At 41.3% G+C, this 23,882-nt stretch overlaps 1 long non-coding RNA gene across 2 annotated transcripts in view; it reads left to right on the top strand.

Annotated features, from left to right (window-relative positions):
- The window catches only part of LOC147021248 (uncharacterized), a 228,381-nt gene that overhangs the window by 27,200 nt on the left and 177,299 nt on the right, over nucleotides 1-23,882 (top strand). For both annotated transcript variants that reach the window (XR_015060730.1, XR_015060729.1), the window contains exon 2: nucleotides 20,091-20,186. This is a non-coding gene — a long non-coding RNA (uncharacterized LOC147021248). The remainder of the gene's footprint in view (nucleotides 1-20,090; nucleotides 20,187-23,882) is intronic.

Genomic DNA, 23,882 nt, shown 5'->3' with positions numbered 1-23,882 from the left:
ATATATATATATATATATATATATATATATATATATATATATATATATATATATAATTTAACACAGTAATTACTGATAGTATCAGTAATTGTTGATGAAAGTACCTTTCAAACACTTTGCCCCAGAACCCCCATAATTATGTCTGACTTGGCTGGCTTGGATTCAAACCCAGGCTACACAGCTAAACTGGCTTGGATTCAAACCCAGGCTACACAGCTAAAAGCATGTGCACAGACTGTAGCTCTTGGCTGTTCTGCAGCTGAGTTTAAGCAAGTGGTTGTTGTTGAACTTGAAATCAATACTTTTGAATAGGAAACCGAAACCTTACACTATAATCACTGTGTTTCTCATTTGAGGAGGTGTGGGAGTCTGTGTTGTGCTCAAATTGCAAGCCAGTTTGGAATTTTCAAAATGAAATAAAGGATGGCTCACGTGGGGTTGCTATTTATATCAGAGATGTTCGAGAGAAATGACGTCATGAATTTCTTCATTTTTCGTGAATCCCGACCTTGTTTCTTTACTTTCTGGCATTATTAGCCATCCTTACAGCTTTAAAAAAAACTCTCCAAAAAATCTGTTCTTACATGAAAAATACTGATCCTATGATTCATCTTTAATGATCATCTGATCGAAAGATTAATCTAAACTTATGATCATCTTTCATGGATTGGCCTGTTTAACGTATCCATCAGAACTGATAACTCATGATGCTTGCATACACAATTCAAATCCCTTATAATATATCAATATGTCCATTGTCTACAAACACCCTTGTCCTGCATAAAGCTCACTGATAGATGGGATTGGGGCAAAGCCTTTGGGAGCCCCACTCTTTGATGATAGGAGAAAAACCACAGGGTAACCTTCCAGGGTCAGATTGCTGTATTGTGTGTTGGGGTGGTGATGAGGTGTCGTCCACCAGATGGCGTCTCCTTGGGGTAACCTGAGGCGGTCCCTTCGGGTGAGTGCCTGGAATGTCCTATCCTGAAGAGAGGATGATCACCTGTCTCTGTTATCATCTGAGCTCAAGCGTTTGGACATCGGTATTGCAGCATTCTCTGAGGCTCGGAGACCGCATTGCGGCGAGATAATGGTGGGTAGATATACCTACTATTGGTCTGGTCGCTCTGATGGTTACCATGCCCAAGGAGTTGCTGCAGCTGTGTACAATAATCTGATTCCAATGGTAATTGAGGTAACACCGGTCAACGAGCATATTATGAGAGTAAGGATTTGTCACTTCTTGGGTGTCGTTTCTCTGGTTTCTGGATGTGCTCCGACTCTGAGTGATCTCACAATGAAGGAGACCTTCTATGCCATGCTCGGGTCTGTGGTTGATCAGTGCCCCAGGCGAGATACTCTTCTAGTCTTGGGGGATTTCAATGCATCAACTGGAACTAATAGGGATGTTTATGAAACATGTGTTTGTCCCCATGGGTCAGAAATTGTGAACCACAATAGCACTAAATTCCTTAACTTTGTAAGACGTCATGGACTTAGGGTGGCTGCTTCATGGTCTCAGTGCCCACAGGCTTATCACTGGACTTTGTATACCAACGCTGGTGGTGTGGCAATAGAGATTGACCATGTGCTCGTTGATGGTCGCTGGAGGAAGGTCCAGAACTCCAGGGTCTACCGGAGTGCTCAGTTCCTCAATACCGACCACAGGCTTGTTATAGAAACAGGAGAATGGTATCATCCCAGCCGAGGCTGGATGTTGGCAAACTCAGGATGAAAGGGTAACTGAGGAATTTGTGAATAGGCTGAGTGGAGATTTGGACATCGTGTTTGATTTGGACTTTTGTTTGAAGAGTTGTGGGTTTGGGTGCTTTGGGGAATCCTGAAAAGTTGTGGAATGCCTTCAAGACCACCGTCCTTGATGTTGTTGGTGGATATCTTGGAACTCACCAGAGGGTGAAGAAGAATTTTGTCTCTCCAGGGTTGTTTTGTGTTGTTTGTTTTGTGTGGGTTGTTTTGTGTGGTTTGTTTTATGTTGGTTGTTTTGTGTGGTTTGTTTTGTGTGGTTTGTTTTGTGTGGTTTTTATGTGGGTTGTTTTGTGTGTTTTGTTTTATGTGGATTATTTTGTGTGGTTTGTTTTGTGTGGTTTGTTTTGTGTGGTTTTTATGTGGGTTGTTTTGTGTGTTTTGTTTTATGTGGATTATTTTGTGTGGTTTGTTTTGTGTGGTTTGTTTTGTGTTGGTTTGTTTTACGTGGATTGTTTTGTGTTGGTTGTTTTGTGTTGGTTTGTTTTGTGTGTTTTGATTTATGTGGATTGTTTTGTGTGGTTTGTTTTGTGTGCTTTGTTTTATGTGGGTTGTTTTACCTCGGTTGGTTTGTGTGGTTCGTTTTGTGTGGTTTGTTTTATGTGGGTTGTTTTACCTGGGTTGTTTCACATGGTTTGTTTTGTGTGGTTTGTTTTGTGTGTTTTTTTATGTGGTTTGTTTTATGTGGGTTGTTTTCTGTTGTTTGTTTTGTGTGTTTTTTATGTGTTTTTTTGTGTGGTTTGTTTTGTGTGATTTGTGTTGTTTGTTTTTTGTGGTTTGTTTTGTGTGGTTTCTTTTGTGTGGTTTGTTTTATGTAGTTTGTTTTATGTGGATTGTTTTGTGTGGTTTGTTTTGGGTGGTTTTTAATGTGGTTTGTTTTACGTGGGATGTTTTGTGTGGGTTGTTTTGTGTGGGTTGTTTTGTGTGGGTTGTTTTGTGTGGGCTGTTTTGTGTGGTTTGTTTTGTGTGGTTTGTTTTGTGTGGTTTGTTTTACATGGTTTGTTTTGTGTGGTTTATTTTGGGTGTTTTTTATGTGGTTTTTTTACATGGGATGTTTTCTGGTTTGCTTTATGTGGTTTGTTTTGTGTGGTTTGTTTTGTGTGGTTTGTTCTATGTAGGTTGTTTTGTGTGGTTTGTTTTACGTGGTTTGTTTTGTGTAGGTTGTTTTGTGTGGTTTGTTTTGTGTGGCTTGTTTTCTGTGGTTTGTTCTATGTAGGTTGTTTTGTGTGGTTTGTTTTATGTGGATTGTTTTGTCTGGTTTGTTTTGTGTTGGTTTGTTTTGTGTTGGTTTGTTTTGTGTTGGTTTGTTTTATTTTGGTTTGTTTTATGTGGTTTGTTTTGTGTGGATTGTTTTGTGTGGGTTGTTTTGTGTGGTTTGTTTTATGTGGGTTGTTTTGTGTGGTTTGTTTTATGTGGGTTGTTTTGTGTTGTTTGTTTTGTGTGGTTTATTTTGTGTGGCTTGTTTTGTGGGGGTTGTTTTGTGTGGGTTGTTTTGTGTGGTTTGTTTTACGTGGATTGTTTTGTGTAGGTTGTTTTGTGTGGTTTGTTTTGTGTGGTTTGTTTTCCGTGGATTTTTCTGTGTAGGTTGTTTTGTGTGGTTTGTTTGATGTGGATTGTTTTGTCTGGTTTGTTTTGTGTTGGTTTGTTTTGTGTTGGTTTGTATTGTGTTGGTTTGTTTTATTTTGGTTTGTTTTATGTGGTTTGTCTTGTGTGGATTGTTTTGTGTGGGTTGTTTTGTGTGGTTTGTTTTATGTGGGTTGTTTTGTGTGGTTTGTTTTATGTGGGTTGTTTTGTGTTGTTTGTTTTGTGTGGTTTATTCTGTGTGGCTTGTTTTGTGGGGGTTGTTTTGTGTGGGTTGTTTTGTGTGGTTTGTTTTACGTGGATGTTTTATGTGGTTTGTTTTGTGTGGTTTGTTTTGTGTTGGTTTGTTTTGTGTTGGTTTGTTTTGTGTTGGTTTGTTTGTTTTATTTTGTTTTGTGTGGATTGTTTTGTGTGGTTTGTTTCGTGTGGTTTTTTTGTGTGGATTGTTTTGTGTAGTTTGTTTTGTGTGGGCTGTTTTGTGTGGTTTATTTTGGGTGGTTTTTGTGTGTTTTTTTTACGTGGGTTGTTTTGTGGTTTGTTTTGTGTGGTTTGTTCTATGTAGGTTTGTTTTGTGTTGCTTTGTTTTATTTTGGTTTGTTTTATGTGGTTTGTTTTGTGTGGGTTGTTTTGTGTGGTTTGTTTTATGTGGGCTGTTTGGTGTGGTTTGTTTCGTGTGGTTTGTTTTGTGGGGATTGTTTTACGTGGGTTGTTTTGTGTGGTTTGTTTTATGTGGTTTGTTTTGTGTGGTTTGTTTTGTGTGATTTGTTTTGTGTGGTTTTTTGTGTGGTTCGTTTTGTGTGGTTTGTTTTGTGTGGTTTGTTTTGTGTTGGTTTGTTTTGTGTTTGTTTGTTTTATTTTGTTTTGTGTGGATTGTTTTGTGTGGTTTGTTTTGTGTGGTTTGTTTTGTGTGGTTTGTTTCGTGTGGTTTTTTTATGTGGTTTGTTTTGTGTGGTTTGTTTTGTGTGATTTGTTTTATGTGGGTTTTGTGTTGTTTGTTTTGTGTGGGTTGTTTTGTGTGGTTTGTTTTATGTGGTTTGTTTTGTGCTGTTTGTTTTGTGTTGGTTTGTTTTGTGTTGGTTTGTTTTGTGTTGGTTTGTTTGTTTTATTTTGTTTTGTGTGGATTGTTTTGTGTGGTTTGTTTTGAGTGGTTTGTTTTGTGTGGTTTGTTTCGTGTGGTTTTTTTGTGTGGATTGTTTTGTGTGGGTTGTTTTGTGTGGTTTGTTTTGTGTGGGCTGTTTTGTGTGGTTTATTTTGGGTGGTTTTTGTGTGTTTTTTTTTACGTGGGTTGTTTTGTGGTTTGCTTTATGTGGTTTGTTTTGTGTGGTTTGTTCTATGTAGGTTTGTTTTGTGTTGCTTTGTTTTATGTGGTTTGTTTTGTGTGGGTTGTTTTGTGTTGTTTATTTTATGTGGGTTGTTTGGTGTGGTTTGTTTGGTGTGGTTTGTTTTGTGGGGGTTGTTTTACATGGATTGTTTTGTGTGGTTTGTTTTATGTGGTTTGTTTTGTGTGGTTTGTTTTGTGTGGTTGTTTTGTGTGGTTGTTTTGTGTGGTTGTTTTGTGTGGTTTGTTTTGTGTGGTTTTTTGTGTGGTTCGTTTTGTGTGGTTTGTTTTGTGTGGTTTGTTTTGTGTTGGTTTGTTTTGTGTTTGTTTGTTTTATTTTGTTTTGTGTGGATTGTTTTGTGTGATTTGTTTTGTGTGGTTTGTTTCGTGTGGTTTTTTTATGTGGTTTATTTTGTGTGGTTTGTTTTGTGTGGGCTGTTTTGTGTGGTTTGTTTTGTGTGGTTTATTTTGGTTGGTTTTTATGTGGTTTTTTATGTGGTTTGTTTTGTGGTTTGCTTTATGTGGTTTGTTTTGTGTGGTTTGTTCTATGTAGGTTGCTTTGTGTGGTTTGTTTTTTTGTGATTTGTTTTATGTGGGTTTGTTTTATGTCAGTTGTTTTGTGTGGTTTGTTTTATGTGGTTTATTTTGGTTGGTTTTTATGTGGTTTTTTACGTGGTTTGTTTTGTGGTTTGCTTTATGTGGTTTGTTTTGTGTGGTTTGTTCTATGTAGGTTGCTTTGTGTGGTTTGTTTTTTGTGATTTGTTTTATGTCATTTGTTTTGTGTGGTTTGATTTGTGTGGTTTGTTTTGTGTGGTTTGTTCTATTTAGGTTCTTTTGTGTGGTTTGTTTTATATTGGTTTGTTTTATGTGGTTTGTTTTGTGTGCGTTGTTTTGTGTGATTTGTTTTATGTGGGTTGTTTTATGTGATTTGTTTGGTGTGGTTTGTTTGGTGTGGTTTGTTCTGTGTGGTTTGTTTTGTGGAGTTTGTTTTATGTGGGTTGTTTTACGTGGGTTGTTTTTTGTGGTTTGTTTTATGTGAGGTTGTTTTGTGTGGTTTGTTTTGTGTGGTTTGTTTTGTGTGGTTTTTTATGTGGTTTGTTTTATGTGTGTTGTTTTATATGGTTTGTTTTTTGTGGTTTGTTTTATGTGGGTTTGTTTTATGTCAGTTGTTTTGTGTGGTTTGTTTTATGTGGTTTATTTTGGTTGGTTTTTATGTGGTTTTTTACGTGGTTTGTTTTGTGGTTTGCTTTATGTGGTTTGTTTTGTGTGGTTTGTTCTATGTAGGTTGCTTTGTGTGGTTTGTTTTTTGTGATTTGTTTTATGTGGGTTTGTTTTATGTCATTTGTTTTGTGTGGTTTGTTTTGTGTGGTTTGTTTTGTGTGGTTTGTTCTATTTAGGTTCTTTTGTGTGGTTTGTTTTATGTTGGTTTGTTTTATGTGGTTTGTTTTGTGTGCGTTGTTTTGTGTGATTTGTTTTATGTGGGTTGTTTTATGTGATTTGTTTGGTGTGGTTTGTTTGGTGTGGTTTGTTCTGTGTGGTTTGTTTTGTGGAGTTTGTTTTATGTGGGTTGTTTTACGTGGGTTGTTTTTTGTGGTTTGTTTTATGTGAGGTTGTTTTGTGTGGTTTGTTTTGTGTGGTTTTTTGTGTGGTTTGTTTTGTGTGGTTTTTTATGTGGTTTGTTTTATGTGTTGTTTTATATGGTTTGTTTTTTGTGGTTTGTTTTGTGTGGTTTGTTTTATGTGGGTTGTTTTACATAGTTTGTTTTGTGTGGTTTATTATGTGTGGTTTTTTAATGTGGTTTGTTATCTTGCCAAAACGAAGTTTTTGCAAGATATGTTAGTCAGCTTGTATGTTTTTTTGGGGTTTTTTTTGTTTGTTTGTTTGTTTGTCTGTAATCACGTATAAAAAATTCTGCAGAGCTCAGTTATCATTGGAAATTTTTGTAACTTCGCATATCAGAGGCCAATAGAGGTCCCTTTCAGTGCACAAAATTTTGAAGGTCAAGGTCAAAGGTCAAGGTCACTTTGTCGCAAATCAGGGGAGTCGACGAAACCCTTATTTTTTGAGTAATTTTGATCGGATCGTCTTCAAACTTCATGGGAATATAGTTCATGGTTTGGCGCTCAGCTGATTAATTTTTGGCGGCGATTGTCCTTCACCTTCATGGTTAGTGCATAAGGTCAATCATATTTGACACCAAGGTCAAATTTTCAAGTTTTAGGAACCATATCGTGTAGTACCTCAAATTGAACACCTCGATGAGTGCTTTCTAGGTATGTCAAGCTTGAGACATTATGACGTCATTTGGTAACGTTATGAGGAAAAAGCATATTTTTCATGATTACTCTGCAGAACGATTCTCATCGGAATCTCTCATAGGCAGATATTCCTCAAGGATTCGCTCCTGGTGGATAGCAGCTCTGTTCACCTCAGTGTGACCTTAAAGAAGTCAGACGTGGTCACCTTTTGGCAAGATACGGGTCACCCTGCGGGTGACATTGGTTTATTTTGTGGTTTGTTTTGTGTGGTTTGCTTTATGTGGTTTGTTTTGTGTGGTTTGTTTTGTGTGTTTTGTTCTATGTTTGTTGTTTTGTGTGGTTTGTTTGGTGTTGGTTGTTTTGTGTGGTTTGTTTTATGTGGGTTGTTTTGTGTGGTTTGCTTTCTGTGATTTGTTTTGTGTTGGTTTGTTTTGTGTGGTGTCTTTTGTGTTGGTTTGTTTTGTGCTGGTTGTTTTGTGTGGTTTGTTTTGTGTGGTTTGTTCTGTCTCGGTTGTTTTATGTGGTTTGTTTTGTGTGGTTTGTTTTATGTGGGTTGTTTTATGTGGTTTTTTTGGTGTGGTTTGTTTCATGTGGTTTGTTTGGTGTGATTTGTTTTATGTGGGGTTTGTGTTGTGTGTTTTGTGTGGGTTGTTTTGTGTGGTTTGTTTTGTGTGGTTTGTTTTGTGTGGTTTGCTTTCTGCGATTTGTTTTGTGTTGGTTTGTTTTGTGTGGTGTCTTTTGTGTTGGTTTGTTTTGTGCTGGTTGTTTTGTGTGGTTTGTTTTGTGTGGTTTGTTCTGTCTCGGTTGTTTTATGTGGTTTGTTTTGTGTGGTTTGTTTTATGTGGGTTGTTTTATGTGGTTTTTTTGGTGTGGTTTGTTTCATGTGGTTTGTTTGGTGTGATTTGTTTTATGTGGGTTTTGTGTTGTTTGTTTTGTGTGGGTTGTTTTGTGTGGTTTGTTTTGTGTGGTTTGTTTTATGTGGTTTGTTTTGTGCTGTTTGTTTTATGTGGTTTGTTTTGTGCTGTTTGTTTTATATGGTTTGTTTCGTGTGATTTGTTTTGTGTGGTTTGTTCTGTCTAGGTTTGTTTTGTGTGGTTTGTTTTGTGTGGGTTGTTTTGTGTGGTTTGTTTTATGTGGGTTGTTTTATGTGTTTTTTTGGTGTGGTTTGTTTCATGTGGTTTGTTTGGTGTGGTTTGTTTTATGTGGGTTTTGTGTTGGTTGCTTTGTGTGGTTTCTTTTGTGTGGTTTGGTTTATGTGGGTTGCTTTGTGGGGTTTGTTTTATGTGGTTTATTTTATGTGGTTTGTTTTGTGTGTTTTTTGTGTGGTTTGTTTTATGTGGTTTCTTTTGTGTGGTTTTTTATGTGGTTTGTTTTGTGTGGGTTGTTTTTTGTGGTTTGTTTTGTGTGGTTTGTTTTGTGTGGTTTGTTTGTTTTATGTTGTTTTTAGCTCACCTGTTCGAAGAACAGAGAGCTATAGCGACACCCCCGGCGTGAGCGTGAGCATCAGCGTGAAAATGTTCAAGTTTTTGGTGCAAGTTATTTCCTCTCTAATGTTTTTATCTACCACGCTATTTTTTTCCTGATTATAATATGCAAATACATATATTGCTTTAAAATTATTTGGATCAGACTTCACTGCAATGCTTTATAAAAAATATTATTAGACTGTTGTTGTTCGTCTTTCGGCTGCTCCCTTTAGGGGTCGCCACAGCGGATCGATCATCTGTTATGATCCGCATACTGATTTGGCATAGGTTTTACGCCGGACGCCCTTCCTGACGCAACCATGGTCGCCTCTTACAACACAGGGATAAGGATTGGGTTTCGCCATGATTCCGGGCTGCCCTACACCCTCTCATAGCGCGGCACAGCGCAGGGCTCCCGTCCTCAAGCGATCCTCCAACCAAAGCCTCTGAGTAGCCGGATTACAGGCGCACACCACTACGCCTGGTAAAAAAATATTATTAGACTCGTCTTTTAAAAACGATAAATGTTTTAACAGGTGAGCATTGGGTGGCTTTGACACCAACTCTCTGGTTAAAAGATGGGCTGCTGCGTGCTACTGAAAAGACATGTGGCTGGTTGATGGGCCCAGCTTGACACGGGGCTAAATGGTGGTGGAATAATGAGGTGGATATGGTGATTCAAGAAAAACGAAAACTGTTTAGGATTTGGAAAAAGGAAAGGGAAAAGGTGGAATACTTAGTGGCTAAATGTAGGGCAAGAAGGGAAGTTTACAAGGCCAAAAAATTAGTACAAGATTCACTTTCAGATGTGATAAATAATGCAGATAGCAGAGGGGAGATATTTAGGATAGTAAAGCAAATGATCAGTCAAAAGAAGGATCTGATAGAACAATATGTGAAGGATGATATGGTAAATGTACTGGTTAACCATGGGGAGATTAGAAATGCTTGGAGGAGTTACTATAAGCACCTGCAAAATGAGGAGTTCCCTTGGAACAGGGATATTCTGGAGGCAGTAGTGTCAGTGCAGGGCCCATCACCTGAGATAAAGAATGAATTGGTGAAGAAAGCCATCGAAGAAATGAAGAATGGTAAAGCGGTGAGCAGCACTGGTATTGTCGCAAAGATGCTGAAGGCATCTGGCGATATTGGAGTGAATTTAATCACTAAATTGATAAATGCAATTTTACGGGAGACATCCGTCCCAGGTGACTGGTTGAAGAGTGTAATGGTGAATATTTATAAAGGGAAGGGTGATGCCTCAGTTCAGAGCAACAATAGGGGTCTGAATTTGCTGGACCATGGAATGAAAGTGGTCGAGAGAGTCATGGATAAATTGATGACAGAGTGTTAATATACATGAAAAGCAATTTGGTTTCATGCAAGGAAGGGGCATGATAGAGAAAATGTTTATCGTTGGGCAATTACAGGAAAAATATCTGGGGAAGAATGAACAATTGTACTTTATATTTGTGGATTGTTCTTCTTCTTCTTGCGTATGGCAGCTTAGCTGCTGGGGTAGTTATTGTTTCTTGGAAGCACAGCTGTGTTGCTGATGCAGTTCCCCTCTACCAGTACACACTGGTACTCATTTCACCAACCTCAGAAGGAAGACAGGCTGAGTCAACCCCCTGGTTTATTTATTCAGAGGCAAATTGGGCTTGAACTCAGGACCCTAGAATCCCAAGCCACCACCCTAACCACTAAGCCACCAGGCTTATTTGTGGATTTGGAGAAGGCGTTTGAAAGGGTGCCTCAGGAAGTGGTGCAATGGTCCATGAGAAGGTTACGTGTGGAGGATTCGTTATTTCGGTTATTCATGGCAATGTATGATGGCCCAAAAACCTCTGTGAGGGTAAATGGGTTGCAGAGTGAGGATTTTGAAGTGAAAGTGGGTGTTCATTCGGAGTCAGTCTTGAGACAAATCCTGTTCATTATGCTTCTTGAGGCGAAATCACAGGAAGTTAGAGGAGGCTTACCTTGGGAACTCCTGCATGCTGACGACCTAGTGCTGATCGCAGATAGTGTCGAAGAGGTGATGAATGGGTCAATATACAGTATTGGGGGAGGGTGTGGAGGCCAGAGGATTGAAAGTGAATACAGGGAGAACGAAAGTACTGATTAGTGGTGTGGGAGAAAGAAGTGTGGTAAAAAGAGGAAGGTGGCCCTGTGCTGCCTGTAGAAAAGTGCAGTTAGCAATTCAATATTGTGTAAATCCTGCAACTGCTGAGTGCACAAGAGGTGTAGTGGCATCAGGGGTAGACTGCAGGTGGCACCTGACTTCAAATGTGCTGTTTGCGCAGGTAAACATGTGACTTCGGCGAGAGCGGAAAGGTTAGTTTATGGGGATATATCCCTGGAATGTGAAGATAAATTCTGTTACCTTGGTGATATGATTAGTGCAGGTGGTGGTGTGGAGGCAGCAGTGAATTCAAGAATTAGAAGTGGCTGGAGGAAGTTTAGGGAGTTGTTACTCCTATTGACATCAAATGGGACCTCTCTCAGATTAAAGGGAAAACTTCATGCAGTTTGCGTTAGAAGCGTGATGTTTTTGGCAGTGAAACATGGGTGATCAAAAAGGAGGATGAATGGAGGTGTGAATGAAATGAAATGAGAATGGTGAGGTGGATATGTGATGTGACACTGAAGGATAGGAAATCAAATGTGGAATTAAGAGATATGTTAGGTATAGAAAGCATTAGTGAGGATATGCGAAGGGGTAGGTTGAGATGGTTCGGACATGTGAAAAGGATGTGGGCGGGTAGTTGTGTGAAGAGGTGTATAAATATGAATGTGAATGGAAGTAGAGCTAGACGCCGTTCAAGGAAAACATTGTTGTTGCTGAGAGATGATCTTCGAGTTAATGACCTAACAAGAGGGCTAGCTAGGGATCGTGCATCCTGGAAAGCAACCATTAAGTGAACCACGGCTTACACGCGCAAGCATAGAAATGGGATGATGATGATGATGATGATGATGATGATGATGATGATGATGATGATGATGATGATGATGATGATGATGATGATGATGATGATGATGATGGTGGTGGTGGTGGTGGTTTGTTTTGTGTAGAAAAAAATGTAAGAATGTACTAAATGAAAGGTCATTGATTGCAAATATAAGGTCTAAACTCTAAATAGTCTCGTCATAAAGGTGTGTCAGTCAAATGGTCTGTAGGTTGAAGGGTGTAAAGGTCTGAAAAGGTCTAAATAAGTCTCAAGGGTCGAAATGGCCCAACGCGTCTCAATAGCCTTAAAAGAACGAAGGTGTCTCAAGGGTGTAATTTAAGGTCTGGTTGTAAATGGGTGGAATTGTCGAAAGGAGCCGAAAGCGTCTTAAAACATCTAAAAAGGGTCGAAAGATCATCGGGATCTAAAGGGTAATAAAAGGTCTGAAAGGAGTGTAGGTGAAAAGGTTTAAAAGGGGAGCAATGGGTCCTCAGGGTCTAATGGGGTATATAGGGTCTTAATGTTTTTTGGGGTCTTAAATGGTCTGAGGGCTTAAAGGGTCTTAAAATACCTCAGGGGTCTTCAGGGTCTCAAGGGATCTGAAGGTATATAGGGGTCTAATGTAATTAATACACATACTCACGTTATGTATGGACAAACTAACAAACAGACCCAAATGCAATACCTTCTCCTCCAGCGAGGGTAAAAATAAGAATATTTTATCCAAATGAAATCTCTTATTTTTTTGTGACATCATTTTATTTCATAAAGGGATAGACAGACAGTTTGACGTCACGAACTCAGAATAACTTCATGCTCATAAAGAACAAATATTTTGTTAAAATTTTCTCTCGCTTATACTTGAATGTGCCTGATCCCATCAGATTGTTCTCACAGCCTCAGAAACCAATGGTCGTACCTCTGATGTGGTACATTTGGGATCCGGAAGATCCTGGGAGATGAAGAGGTTGATGTGAAATGGACATTGTTGTTGCTATTCCCTTTATGGTCCTTTGTAGAGTTTAGATGCCTTTCGTGATAGCCAAGTGTTTGAGGAAGCCTTTCAATGTCTTGGATATAGCTCCCAGGCCAGCTATGACAATCACTCCCACTTTGACCTTTCCAACCCATATTCCCTCTAATTCCATTTTTATGGCTTGGTAGTTTGATATCTCCTTTTTCTTTTCTTGTCCCCCAGCCAAGCAATGTCAAATGTGGGTGTTTTTTTATTTTGAGGTTTTAATCCTGAAGGTGTATGCAAGACTAGGATGTCAGGTTTTCTCGCTTTCACATTCTGATCCAACCAGAAGTTGAAATCCCAAAGGATCTTGAGCTCCATTTATATAACCTAATCGGGTTTGTGTTCTCACTAGTGTAGCCCTATTGATAGATAGCATTGGCTACAAAGATCTCCATGAAGGGCATCAGCCCATTGATTATGCCTTCCATGCGTACACTCTATTGTGCTGGCTTGGGATTTATCATTGGTTGTTTATGATGTTGTATTCATGGCAGTTTGCGTGGAGAGCCTGATTTTGTGTGACACTAATGAGGCCTTCAAAGAGAGGTTTTAATTGGGCAGTTTTGAGGCACTTTGAATAACCTTCATCAATACTTTGAAGGAGGTTGGACCACTTACCATGAAGGGCCTTTCTCCCCCACCAGACAATATCACCTGTACCTTCTATTCTTGCCTTCCTTCAGGTCCATCTCAAGATTTCCTTCTTTGTTCAGTAATTGCAAAGCTGGTCTCTTCCTTGTCTTGAGGTGCTCAGACAAAACGCATGCTTCTTCAACCACAGGATCTTCAATACAATTGAACCACAGAGAGCCCGTCTGTGTATTGGGAGATGTTTCCTGGTCTTATCCATTTTCCTGTTTCCTGGACCTCCCCTTGACCATTTCGACCACTGGACCTTTTTATATCACAAATATATTTCAATGAAATATAATATCACCAATGTTCTACCTAATATATAAGATTCATTGAATGTCTGTCATATTGTTACAATCTCGTTACAAATGTGTACTGGCCCACACACTTTTTGTTCGCGTTTATGTCTACAATGACCGCTGGACCGACAATCACCAAACATGGCACACAGCCCAAGTCCGATCCAGGGATTATCCTAAGGGTATTTCTGTCCACCCAGATCAGGTCAGGTATGGGAGCATCCACCGGAGCAGCGCGTCACTGCATGCACTCTCTGCCGGTACTCCAGGGACCTCCGTCTGGCCATCCCCCAGGCAGAAGCCTGGCCCATCCCCATCGGCTTGAGATGCCGATCAACCTGCTCCATCCACGATGCACGTGGTCCGCCCATTGGCCTCATGCACTCACGAGGCTCCCTCGCTGAGAGAATCTGGTGAGCAGGATCAGCATCAGGAAAACGAGCCACATGTCCATACAGCCGCAGCTGACGCTCACAAACTATGCAGGTTACAAATCTCATTTGAGTCTCTCTCAGCAACCGCTCATTGGACACAATGTTCGACCAGTGATCGCCAAGGATTCTCTGAAGAGACCTGGTACGTATGGAATTAAGTCTCCGTCTCAGATCCTTGAGCAGAGTCCAAGTCTCACATCCATAGAGCAAGACTGGCAGCACCAAGGACCTGAAGACTCGGACTTTCGTCTTCCTGCACAGGTACCGGCAGCGCCACACCCCATTATGCAGTGAATCCATGACTCCCCAGGCCCGACCCAGACGTCTATTGACCTCTGAGTCACAGCCAGCAGAGACATGAATATCACTGCCGAGGAAACTTCTCAGATACCCTCTCATCCTTGAGCTTGCCAACATCCAGCCGAGGCTGGGATGGTGCCATTCTCCTGGATTTAAGCTGTAACTTCAGAGTTGCTTCAACAAGCCTGTGGTCAGTATTGAGGAACTGAGCACTCCGGTGGACCCTGCAGTTCTGGATCATCCTCCAGGGTCCATCAACGATCACATGGTCAATCTCCTTTGCCACACCGTCAACGTTGGAATTCCAGGTCCAGCGATGAGCCTGTGGGTGCTGAAACCATGAAACAGCCACCCTTAGTCCATGACTTCTTGCAAAGTCAAGGAACTTAGTGCTATTCTGGTTCACATTTCCAGACCCATGGGGAACAACACATGTCTCATAACCATCTCTATCAGTTCCAGTCGATGCATTGAAATCCCCCAAGACTAGAAGAGTATCTCACCTCAATTATCATTGGTGTCAGCTTATTGGACACAGCGACAGCCACTCCTTGGGCATGGTAACCATCAGAGCGACCAGACCAATAGTAGGAGTTCAACCACTATTATCTCTCTGTAATCCGGTCTCCGAACCTCAGAGAGTGCTGCAATACCGATGTCCAAACGCTTGAGCTCAGATGATAACAGAGACAGGTGATCATCCTCTCCTCGAGATAGGATATTCCAGGCACCCACACGAAGGGACTGTCTCAGGTTATCCCAAGCAGATCGCCATCTGGTGGACGACACCTCAGCACCACTCTGACACACTCTCGCACAATCTGACCCGGGAATGTTGCTCTGTGGTTTCCCTCCTATCATAAAAGATTGGGGGTCTCAAAGGCTTTGCCCCAATCCCGTCATCTGTTGAGTTGCCCTGCGAAGGACAGTTGCACAGAAGGTACTCCCACGGAGTGGGTTTTCAGATTTTTTTTTGTGCTTTTGGAATGTTTTGCGGAATGAAGGGTTTTATGGTGACCAGAGTGCAAATCCTGCCACCAACCTCCGAGTATAAAAGTAACCCAACTGCAGGAGGATATCCGCAGACACAGTTGGGCACGAGATATAGATGGCCGTTGGCTCACAAGGAGCTCCTCCGCCCTTTGACAGGTTTTGTTTTTCATCCTGCTGGGTGTCCAGATCATGCACCTTCCTCACCAAGAAACTTGGTGGGGGAGACGGTTTAGTCACCGCCAACACGACCATAGAACAGGTTAGTACAGGTTTACATGGTATCTGTAACAAGTCATAGATCTAATCTAACCTAATCTGACATCCACCCCCTGAACCTTTAAAGATCACTTTTCTGGCTTTTATCATTTCTATGCAATCTCATTGCAACAGATATCACATGACATATAACACAGCCAAAGGCCAGCACACCGAATTCGTCGAGTTGTGTCTTCCACCCATTGGCTCACTGCACAGCTGGCCTGACTCCACACACAATGGGAACCTAACTAAATAAATAATACGTTCACCGTTTTCGTGCTGCGGTAAGCCAAAGCTCCTGTATCTGCTACGGTAAGTGGTGTACAGTACGTTCCTATTCGCAATCACCAAGCCATTCCCGTTCCTTGAAGATGTATATCTAATAAATAAGATTCATCGGTCTCTCTGTCTGTTTGTTCGTGGTTTTGCAAGGACCGCTGGAAGGATAACCACCAAATTTGGCACACATACAAAGTCTGACCCGGGGGCTGTCCTAAATGTATTTTCATCCACAAACTCAGCCCTAAAAGACCCCGAAGAACCATAAGACCTTTTTCACATGCTTGGGAGATTAGACCCCTTAAGACCACGAAGACCCAAAGACCCTTAAGACCATTGAATTCCCCAAACACAATTAAGACACTTTAAAACCCCGAATACCCCAAAGACGGTTAATATGTCTAAGAGTATTGAAGACCCTTAAGACCCCTTAGAGCTGGAATACCTCAAAGACCTTTAAGACTTCAAAGACTTCAATGACCCTTAAGAACTGTAAGATGCCAAAGACCCTTTAAGACCTCAAACACCCTAAACACCCCAATGACCTGTACAACCCTTAAGACCCTTCAGACCTCAAAGACCCTTAAGACTCCAAGACCATTGAAGACCCTGAAGACCCCTTTGCCCACTGGTGTTCTGGCTCGCCTGCTTCCTAAACAGTCCCCCCCTCCCACCCCATCGGTACCCCTGCCCTATTCTCAGCCCTGCCGGCTCTCCTGCTTCTCCCACTTCTCAGTACTCCCCCCTAACCGGGCAACGTCGGGTAACCCTGCAAGTTACAAATAAATTTGTACAAAATAAATGTTTGTATTATGATTGGTGGAAATCATGACGACACAGCAAATCTGTGACGTCAAATCTCTGTAATGACGTGTGGAGAGGCGAGCATAGCAGGCCCATCCATGCTGGTGTAAACTAAAAACGTCCTTCACAGTTTACAGTCAAGTAGTCTAATATATTATCAAAACTGTTAGATATACTGAAAGCATCCCATTCAAATGTACACCTCTCTTCTCATATAAGTGCTTCATTGGTTTCCTGAATGGCAAGTCATTGGGAAACTCGTTAAGCGTTTATCACCTCCAATCAATATTTACAGCATATTCTCTCCAAGCTTGTCTTCTGAAAGTTTTTTTCTTTGACAGCCTTCCCGGGGTTTGAAGTAAATACGTCTGATTGCCACTGCGTAAGCTGTGCAGCAAAGCAATTTTGTTTCTTGAAATGGAAATAGCAAGAGAAAGTAAATGTGCAGAGTTTAAATCGACCTAATATTTACGTGGATGTGAAGAGTGAAAGCTGGCACAAAAGCATTCCTTTTATAGTGGTAGATCATTCTAAGAGCAATCGAATATCTTTCTTTTTCGATGTCCATTTGTTTTTGTTATTAGCCTAAAGGTGACCCGTGACTCGACATTTTCAACGAATGTTCGTTGTTTAACTCTTAATTCATAGTTTTTAAGATATTCGGCACAAACGTCTCCATCAGGATAGAAGCTTGTGTATCGTAGCTCTCCGAGTCTCAGAATCTCGCCAGCAAGTCGATGACGTACACATTCTTCCAGTAATTCCATTCGTTGATGGTTAAACTCCCAGCATTCGAGGTTTAATACACACAACTCTTTTGTTGGTCACAGTGGAACCACCCTCCTGATGCTGTTCTATCCCATAATTCCCTCCAGGACTTCAACAAGACAGTGCACCACCATGTCATGATACCCCCCCCTTCCATGCCCCAACCTTGGACCAATCATTATTTTTTCTTACCCCCCATTGACCCCAATGCAATCCTCTTACAAGCAGGTTGCTATGTTTCCTCACCTTCTCTCCTCTTTCCCTGTTCGTTCATTTCCTTGCTTATTTGTTGCCGTTGCCACGCCATCAGTTCATACCCTTCATCACCTTGCTCTTCAATGAGCCTCGATTTTGTGAAGAAAAAAGGTCTACCCGTCCATTGAATATACTGGTGATTCGGTTGAATGGAAGAGGCTGTAAGGGGTCTGTGTTGTGCTCAAAGAGTAAGGCAGGTGGGGGATTTGAAAATACAAAATGATGCAGCGATGCCACTTGTGATGCCGATGGTGCTTAAAGTGATGCTGTCTATTTCCAGTGCTTAAATATTAATATAAGAATTTTTTTTGCATTTTAGATGCTTGTGAATATGTATTTTACTCTTCCCAAAAATTATACAAGCAATACAAGGAAAACTAAATTGGCACTCGGGAGAGTGCATTCCTCCGCCAAGCTGAACAGTTTACGTTTTGTATCCACTGAGAGGTCAGATCTGGATTTGGACCTGAACCAAAATCGAATCGGCTTGTTTTTGTCACCGAACCAACTCACCCACCAAGTTTTGTCATAACCTGTTCACAACGTTTTGAAATATCATCCTCACAAACAGACAAACAAACAAACAGGGGTGAATACACAACCTCGGTCCACCTTCAATGGCAGACGTAACACCAAACATAGAATGGTAATTTGGCCCACCATGCCTGTGTAGTGACCCTGTCGTGTTGGAATACGGTCCCAAAAGGACAAAGTGAAATCAAAGGCAATTAAAAACAGCACAAGAAAAATCGAAATGAATAACTCAAATAAATTGGACGATCGGCTCTTTGTGCATCAAGTGCTCAAGGTTTTAATATAATTTGGCTCTTCTGCACCAAAGGGTTGCCAACGCTGCTCTTAGTGAAGCCCAAAAATTCACAAAGGTTACCTTTTTTTCTGAAGCCACTATTAAAGGCCATACACGCAGCTTCAACAGTAATTCAGATTTTTGATTTTTCACAGTAAAAATTCCCATAAGTGGCAGACTGTGAGTAATACTTTATTCCTGCAATATCAGGAAAGTTGAAGCGCAATGCATCACTCAGGTGATTGTGCTGATACTTGGGTTGGTGCTCAGCACATTTATGATCATCTTTTATTCGTGAAAAGGCTTTGATGTTTACACAGTCTCAGTATTTGTCTCGTGATATTAGGTCCTCGCGCATTGTTGATTTTTCCAAATTGTTTTAATAAAATTAAAAAAAAAACATCCTTGTCATTCCTGTAAATGTACATGGATGACTTCCACTGTCATTCTTTCAATATGGTTAGATGCTCCTCAGTTGTAAATGAAATGAGGAGGAGAAAGTTCAATAAAAGCATTGATCTTTGGACGACTTCGCTGTGGATGGCAGGAGGCTTGCAGGTGTGAACGGCTTCCACCTTTCTCTTCCATCTTTTTTTGGGGGTTCACTTATAGTAGGTGTTGGCAACCTTTTTGTGCACAAGAGGCAAACAAAATTAAAACCTTGAGCAGTTGATGCATAAAGAGCCAATCGTACAATTTATAAACCCAATTAACATCGCCTACTTCATTGTGGAAGTGTAATTATGAAACAGTAAAAAATTTAAGCTTATGTTGTGCTTCCATTGCAGTTTTCTGTTCAAGCAAAGCTTCAGCAATGTTCAATTCTTTATTAAAGATTTGGAATTCCAGAAAACTTTCAATAAAAATTAAAATGAAACTATTCAATTCCAATGTCAAATCGGTGTTACGTATTCGACTGCAAACTGTTGTGCATTGAGCAAGGAAATTTAACGCAAACTGATGGTCTTCTATCATAGATGTTTAAGTAGGATTCTAAAGATTTTGAAAAAAACAACAACAATGCGATGGGTAGAATATACATTGAGAAAACAAGAGGGACATCTGACTAAAGAAGCTATACTTTGGACACCATTGGGGGAAAGTAGAGGGAGAGGCAAAGAAAAACATGGAGGAGAATTGTTGAACATTAACTTCGGTCAAAAAGGGGGAATTGCGCTGGAGGATGGAGAGAGGATTGCTCTCGAGTGGGACGGAGGAATCGTGTTGCGGCCCGATGTGCTGAAAAGCACAATCTCAACGAAAAAGAAGAAGAAGAAGAAGAAAAAGAGGATTGCCTTTTTCTGATGGAACTTCTGCCGCTGCATAGTTTTGCTGATTTATTTGAAGTCCAGTTCATAGCTGGTCATGTTAAGCTTCATGCAGGAATTCAGGCTTTCTTATGTTAATCTTGAGTGCAAGTTGTTATTAATGTGATGCAAGTGCAAGAATGCCTGTTCATGCATATATGTATGTATATATATATATATATATATATATATATATATATATATATATATATATATATATATATATATATATATATATATATATATATATATATATATATATATATATATATATATATATATATATATATATATATATATATATATATAAATATATATATATATATAAATATATATATATATACATATCCAAGCATTGTTAACAGCAGAAAAGTGACATTCTACATTGTGCTATATGGAAGTAAAAGTTCATACCAAATTTGCAGAATTAGGTTATCCTCCGGTGGTAATTTAATCAAATTAGTCCGGTTGTACAGCTTTGCTAATTCTGTTCTTACACACATGGACACATTGAAAGATATCTTCACCAATGAAACTCAATGAAACTAGAGACTCATGAAGACAAACAACAATAAGATGTCTCCGTGCCACAGGACTGTTCGTGCAGGACAGGCCAGAGATACTACTCTGGGAAAGGCCTGGGACACTCAACAACGATGACAACAACAGTAAGATGAGCAGGTGGGACGGTAGGTGGTTCCAAAATAAATTAACATACATTACACTGCAAAATTATAACCTGTGGTCTGTGAATGTGTTTTATAAACAAATATGTCATAATATTTTGAATGAAGTGTTTGCCTTGTTTATTTGATCTTTATTTGTGCATTTGCACCGATAAACTTTGAGGCTTTGTGAGCTACATTGGGATCGTAGAAGAGTCAGATATTGCTCGCAAGCCATAGATTGCCGACCCCCTATTTAAAGCAACAACTGCCCTTTGAGATCTATTTACATTGTTTGTTTTTATATTTTAAATACATGAATATTTGTTAATATGCAGTACAACTGTTTGTATACATTGTTGTGGGGATGACTTATTGAGATTAAAGATGTGTAGCTTGAAATGGTTATTTCCATCATGCATGTTTAGCGTAAGAGTGCGGTAAATGAATTGTAGTATAACATGTGATTAGTTGTAATGAGGGCCTATCATCTCCCCTCCGAATGTTTGTGTCGAAAACCGCTTATTCCATAACCCCCTTTTCATGTTTTATCCTTCAAAATCTGTCCTAAATGTTACTTGCATAGTAGCGGCCTTCCAAAACCACCGAGGCGCAAGTATTGGCACGGTTCTGCCATTTTCGAACCTTCGGGGTGAGTTGAGGAGCTTTCTGGTGGAGCCTCAGCTTGATTGATGCTGGGCCCATCAATGAGCACGGAGTGGGCAGGGCCAAGTGACATCATCAGGAGGGGGTAAGAACCGAAGAGTTAAAAGGGAGAGAGGCCGGAGGTTTGATTCGTCTAGTCTGGGGTTCGGTTGAGGAAGACGTATTTCACTGGAGTTAAACCGCATTCACTGCTCTATCTTCAGCGATGCATTTCCTCTCTTGACCCAAGGAGCTTCGGATCACACGTCGTGGCTCTCTATCTTCAGTGGGTTTTCACTCCTCTCAAACGCGGGACACCTCTCATCGAATCCCTTTTGGTGAGCAGCTTATTCCTGCGGGCACTGGACATTTGTGACACCCGAGTCACTGAGTGGATCATATTATTTTGTGGACATGATGCCAAATTGGCCCACTGGTGATACACCATTTCTTGCTTCTTTTTCAACTTGAAACTGTATTCACCCACACTCAAGCTGAGCAGCTTATGGGACAACATTTAGACTGGACAAAGTCATCAACGTTTAGTGGTGAGTAGAAGTCGATTACTCGATTTTCTATAAAGTCTATCACATCCAGGGGAGCAAGACGATAAGCAGCTGCACCAGCTTAAAGTGGGACTCCATACTTCATCGTACTTTGGATGAAGGTCTTTTCGGTGGGGTCTTGCTTACTGGGAGCCATACCCATGGGTGTCACACTGGTACTTGAACAAGGATGGGCCACGCTGGGTCTGGTAAGAACCTTCTTTAATACAAGTAATGTGAAACTCGAAGCAAAATGAGAGGAACTGATCAAGGAAGAAAATTACAGCTTATAAAGTCGTTGAATAACACTAGACAAATTTCAAGACACTTGCAAAATAAAGCGCAAAAAAATTTCACAAGCCAATTCAAAATGTGACTCGAGTGAGGAAGGAAATTAACTTGTACCAGGGGCATGATCTATTAGCAAGCAGCTTGAGCTTGCTATTGCTTGCCAAGCCAGCCATTTCCTATCAACCGTTTTGCAAGCCAATTGCCAAGCGGAGCAAGTAATCAAGGGCTGAGGTGTGTTCCGTTAGCAAGCGGCTTGCGATCGCTTTCCAAGCCAGTCATTCCGTGCCGCTTTGCAAGTCACTCTCCTTGCCACTCAGCAAACGGAGCAAGAAATTTAGAGGTGCTTTGTTATGTTAGCATGAATGGCTGCTGTTATCGGATTCAAAATCCAATTATAACAGCCACACCCCTGATATATATATATACATACATACATATACATATATATATATATATATATATATATATATATATATATATATATATATATATATACATACATACATATACATATATATTGGGGTTGGGGCGAGAAGACCACGAGGGGGGGGGGGGAAGGCTGCCTCTAGTTCTGACCAGACTCTGGAATCGCAGGCCATCGCACACGGATAACTCCGTGACACGGCGGGTTGCTAATCGATTGTGAACGCCAATAACTCAACCATGTGACCTAGGGTCCTCGTCTAACGTTTAACTGGTTACCTAAATAATCACGTGACCTAATTACTGGGGAACATGCCCTTGGTATGCCTTGTCCGAACTGGGTCACCTTACCGGGCCAGATGCAGCCAAGCGAAACTGCCAAGGATCATACCGGCGAGTAGAACGGATCATTGAGAGATGAAGTCCCGGCTCGGCTAGGATATGGACCATGCTGGATAAATGAAGGAAAAGACGAAAATGAGCTGGGAACATTTCTATACAAGCATTTATTAACAAACAGGCGAGGAAAAATATGTGGCACAGTGAATGGATTTATTATTGTATGCAGGCAGGGATAGTAAGGAATTTGTAGGGTACGACAACATGGCAAGGAACTGACTAAAGCAGACATAGTAGACTTATCCCAGTATATCTTCTACACTCTTAACTTAGGTGAGGACAGGTGCCATCACACACACACACACACACACACACACACACACACACACACACACACACACACACACACACACACACACACACACACACACACACACACACACACACACACACAACCTGATGAAGATGAGATAATCAGAAGAAAGGAGAGAAGATGAGGGCTAACGACCTCGCAATACCTTGCACGGTTGGCCGACCGCACTACCCAGTAGGTTTTGGGAGACGCTCTGCTGAGTGATCCAATCTTGAGAGTCGTCGCATTGTCTCCTGCTTGGTTACTGTGCAGGGCTCAGCGCGTGCTCCGCACTGGTCCAGAGAATAGGCGGAGCCAGCAGGCGAGAAGGGCGGGGGGGGGTGGAGCCAGCAGGTGAGAAGGGCGGTGGGTGGAGCCAGCAGGCGAGAAGGGTGGTGGGTGAAGCCAGCAGCAGGTGAGGAAGGCGGAGTCAGCACACGGATGCAAAGATCCAGACCGAAACAAGGCGAGAGTGAACGGATCCAGCAGGCGAGTGTAGAGGTCGAGAGCGAAGCAAGGCGAGACAGTGAACGGCTTCGCGATCCGCCTTTTATAAGCCTGGTCGTGTAGGGTGGGGTGACGACCCGAAGCGATGCGTCGTCACCCGATTCGCGCGCTCCTATTGGGCCACTATGGTTGGAAGTGGTCTCATTCACACATCCAGCGAGACATGGGCGAGCTGTGGAAATGTGTTGCACTGAACTCCCGGGCTGTGTTCAGGCGACTGGCCGAGGGTCGTGTCAGTCCTGCATGCTCGTTTGGTACCCCCTGCACTCAGCAGTTGGCACTGGTTAATGCGCTTGTTCTGTCCGCACGCCTTGTGGCCCGAGGGGTCTTGGCAGTGCAGCACTCCTCTGCTTGGTGTCGACTGCCTCGAGGAGGAGGTGCGAGGAGGTGCGGGATGACCTCTGCCATTTGCGGAGATATTGGTGGCTGAGGTGGCGAGCGAAGGTCGATTGTGAGACACCGTTGTAAATCAGCGCACAGACGCCAATAAAGATGTGCGACATGCACGTTCCGAACAGTGCGGTGGTGATTATCACAGGGCTGCGTACGTGTATGTTATTGTGAATTTGTGCCTGCTTCGCTTTGTGTCATGGATTGAAGGAAAGGGTTGGATGGTTT

This window comes from Eptatretus burgeri, chromosome 8, assembly GCF_056783735.1.
Source record: "Eptatretus burgeri isolate ZD-2024b chromosome 8, Ebu_testis_v1, whole genome shotgun sequence".
Lineage (NCBI taxonomy): Eukaryota > Metazoa > Chordata > Myxini > Myxiniformes > Myxinidae > Eptatretus > Eptatretus burgeri.
The sequence above is the reverse complement of the archived record's forward strand: the minus strand, read 5'-3'. Positions and strand labels throughout refer to the sequence as shown.